We start from the raw sequence: 4,612 nt of genomic DNA on the forward strand, positions 1-4,612 counted from the left end.
ACAATAAGTACATTGTACTTATTTTTTTGATGTAAGTACATAGGGCCACCTAATATAAAGTGGGACCAATTACTCACCCTCATGTCGTTCCAAACCTGTAAGACCTTCGTTCATCTTCGAAACACAAATTAAGATATTTTTGATGCATTCTGAGAGCTCTCTGACCCTCCCATAGACAGCAATGTAATTACCACGATCAAGGTCCAGAGACGTAGCAAGAGATCGTTAAAATAGTCCATGTGATATTAATGGTTCAATCGTAATTTTACGAAGCTACGAGAATATTTTTTTTGGGGAAAGAAAACTAAAATAAAGACTTTATTCAACAATTCGTCTCCTCCGCGTCACACTATAGCGCCATTTTGGAGAGTATCAGATATGTAAACAACGTATGCTATTCTGTGTCAGCAGATATGCAGATATGCTGTTTACATTGTTTGCGCTTTGATCTGAACGTACATACCTTGCATACGTTGTTTACGTATGTGATACTCCAAAATGGTGCTACAGGGCGATGCGGAGGAGACGAATCGTTGAATAAAATCGTTATTTTTGTTTTCTTTGCGCACAAAAAGTATTCTCGTAGCTTCGTAAAATTACGGTTGAACCACTGATGTCACATGGATTATTTTAACGATCTCTTGCTACGTTTCTGAGCATTGATCGTGTTAGTACCCTTGCTGTCTATGGGAGGGTCAGAGAGCTTTCAGAATGCATCCAAAATATCTTAATTTGTGTTCTGAAGATAAACGCAGGTCTTACGGGTTTGCAACGACATGAGGGTGAGTAATCAATGACAGAATTTTCATTTTTGGGTGAACTAACCCTTTAAACCTAAACCCAACATGCCTTCTTGTCTTAGGACAACTCTGATGAACGTTTTTGATCCACTTCAAATGTTGATTACTATAGTACGTCCAGGTTACATTCATACTATATAGAACATATTAATAACTAAGGTTATTTAGTAATTCAAACTTTAGATTTCGAAAAACATACCAGTGTTTAATATGTTTAAGAATCACATGTGCATGGGCCCTGTGGTTGTCTGTAATGTATGTGTTTAATTGCACAGATTGAGAGCACAGTCTCCTGCTGTGAATGAGCGGCGGTGGAGGTCTGTCCTCCTACTCTCTCAACACACTTACATCACACTGATTCACATGCTCTGTCACTCCCACATGGGTGCATTTGTTTGCATTACCCCCAACCCTCTCTCGTTCTCCCAGGCAGGCTCAAAATCACTTTTAGTTATCCAGTACGTGTAGAATGTTTGCAACATTGAGCAGCCGATTCTCAATAGACCATTGTTGGAGTAAAAATCGGAAATGCTGTAGTTACACGTGCCTGTTGGGCTTTGTATTGATCTCGAGTGTTTTCACTAGGATGCGAATGACATAAACGGTGAGCAGGATAGGAAAGGGTGAAGGTGGTCATCAGCACCACCCACAGTCACCCACAGCAGATGCTTTCTCAACTCTCTCTCGCTCTCTTTATATTTCATTCTACACCCTTTCTTATCAGGCAGTGCTCTTTGTACTGGAACATAAGCTATTCTTTTATTAGGCTCCCAAAGTGTAGTAGTCATGGAGATATTAAATGGCTTTGTGGCAGTGGGGTCCAGCTCTGAGAGCAATACTTTTCAATGTGGTCTTTTCTCCCGGGCAGGCTCAAAATCACTTTTAATTATCCAGTAAGTGTAGAATGTTTGCAACATTGAGCAGCCGATTCTCAAGAGAGGCCATTGTTGGAGTAAAAATCGGAAATGCTGTAGTTACACGTGCCTGTTGGGCTTTGTATTGATCTCGAGTGTTTTCACTAGGATGCGAATGACATAAACGGTGAGCAGGATAGGAAAGGGTGAAGGTGGTCATCAGCACCACCCACAGTCACCCACAGCAGATGCTTTCTCAACTCTCTCTCGCTCTCTTTATATTTCATTCTACACCCTTTCTTATCAGGCAGTGCTCTTTGTACTGGAACATAAGCTATTCTTTTATTAGGCTCCCAAAGTGTAGTAGTCATGGAGATATTAAATGGCTTTGTGGCAGTGGGGTCCAGCTCTGAGAGCAATACTTTTCAATGTGGTCTCAGACGTTTGAACCCCACCAACAAAGATTTGGACACACACGGTGCTGCAGACAGTAAACCAGGACCCACGCCACTTTTGAAAGAGACGGAGAGAGGATTAATGAGAGGAGTAATGTTTGGCGCGTCCCAACAGAGCATGTGTCTTCATGAGTCTGTGCCAAGCTGAGATTAATGCTGTGTTAATAGACAACTGATTGTTGAACACGGACCCCACTGGAAGTCTTTCTTACATAAGCTCAGGTTTGAGCTCCAGACCAATCACATCGTTGCCAAACAAAGTACAAAATACTGACTACTGACTGGTGCAACCTGAACAATCTATCTATCTATCTATCTATCTATCTATCTATCTATCTATCTATCTATCTATCTATCTATCTATCTATCTATCCATCCATCCATCCATCCATCCATCCATCCATCCATCCATCCATCCATCCATCCATCCATCCATCCATCCATCCATCTATCTATCTATCTATCTATCCATCCATCCATCCATCCATCCATCCATCCATCTATCTATCTATCATCTTTTCTTTTTATTTCATTTTTATTATGAAGGTTATGGAAATTAATATTAACATAATATATTAAACCATCCATCCATCCATCCATCCATCCATCCATCCATCCATCCATCCATCCATCCATCCATCCATCCATCCATCCATCCATCCATCCATCCATCCATCCATCCATCCATCCATCCATCCATCCATCCATCCATCCATCCATCCATCCATCCATCCATCCATCCATCCATCCATCCATCCATCCATCCATCCATCCATCCATCCATCCATCCATCCATCCATCCATCCATCCATCCATCCATCCATCCATCCATCCATCCATCCATCCATCCATCCATCCATCCATCCATCCATCCATCCATCCATCCATCCATCCATCCATCCATCCATCCATCCATCCATCCATCCATCCATCCATCCATCCATCCATCCATCCATCCATCCATCCATCCATCCATCCATCCATCCATCCATCCATCCATCCATCCATCCATCCATCCATCCATCCATCCATCCATCCATCCATCCATCCATCCATCCATCCATCCATCCATCCATCCATCCATCCATCCATCCATCCATCCATCCATCCATCCATCCATCCATCCATCCATCCATCCATCCATCCATCCATCCATCCATCCATCCATCCATCCATCCATCCATCCATCCATCCATCCATCCATCCATCCATCCATCCATCCATCCATCCATCCATCCATCCATCCATCCATCCATCCATCCATCCATCCATCCATCCATCCATCCATCCATCCATCCATCCATCCATCCATCCATCCATCCATCCATCCATCCATCCATCCATCCATCCATCCATCCATCCATCCATCCATCCATCCATCCATCCATCCATCCATCCATCCATCCATCCATCCATCCATCCATCCATCCATCCATCCATCCATCCATCCATCCATCCATCCATCCATCCATCCATCCATCCATCCATCCATCCATCCATCCATCCATCCATCCATCCATCCATCCATCCATCCATCCATCCATCCATCCATCCATCCATCCATCCATCCATCCATCCATCCATCCATCCATCCATCCATCCATCCATCCATCCATCCATCCATCCATCCATCCATCCATCCATCCATCCATCCATCCATCCATCCATCCATCCATCCATCCATCTATCTATCTATCTATCATCTTTTCTTTTTATTTAATTTTTATTATGAAGGTTATGGAAATTAATATTAACATAATATATTAAATTAATCAGTACAATATCTATAAAATGATTTCTTTCTTTACTTCCTTCCTTCCCTATACTTCCTTACTTCTTTACTTTCTTCATTCCTTACTTCTTGACTTCCTTCCTTCCTTCCTTTTTTTGCTTCCTTACTTCTTGACTTCCTTCCATCTTTTTTTTACTTCCTTCTTTCCGTACTGCTTGACTTCCTTCCTTCCTTCCGATTTCTTGACTTCCTTCCTTCCTTACTTCTTGACTTCCTTCCTTACTTTCTTTCTTTCTTTTTTCTTCATTCCTTACTTCCTTACTTCTTTCCTTCCTTACTTTTTACTTCCTTACTTCCTTTTTTACTTCCTTCTTTCCTTTTTACTTCCTTCCTTCCTTCTTGACTTCCTTTCTTCCTTACTTCCTTCCTTCCTTACCTTTTTACTTCCATCCTTCCTTCTTGACTTACTTTCTTCCTTACTTCCTTTTTTACTTCTTCCCTTCCTTCATTCTTGACTTCCTTCCTTCCGTTTTTACTTCCTTTCTTCTTGACTTCCTTCCTTCCTTCCTTCTTTCTTGACTTCCTTCCATTCTTCCTTTTTCACTTCCTTACTTCTTGACTTCCTTCCTTTTTTACGTCCTTCCTTCCTTCTTGACTTCCTTCCTTCCTTCCCTTTTCACTTCCTTCCTTCTTGACTTCCTTCCTCGCTTCCTTCTATCTATCTATCTATCTATCTATCTATCTATCTATCTATCTATCTATCTATCTATC

This window comes from Sinocyclocheilus grahami, unplaced genomic scaffold (assembly GCF_001515645.1).
Source record: "Sinocyclocheilus grahami isolate Dianchi unplaced genomic scaffold, SAMN03320097.WGS_v1.1 scaffold898.1, whole genome shotgun sequence".
Taxonomy (NCBI): domain Eukaryota; kingdom Metazoa; phylum Chordata; class Actinopteri; order Cypriniformes; family Cyprinidae; genus Sinocyclocheilus; species Sinocyclocheilus grahami.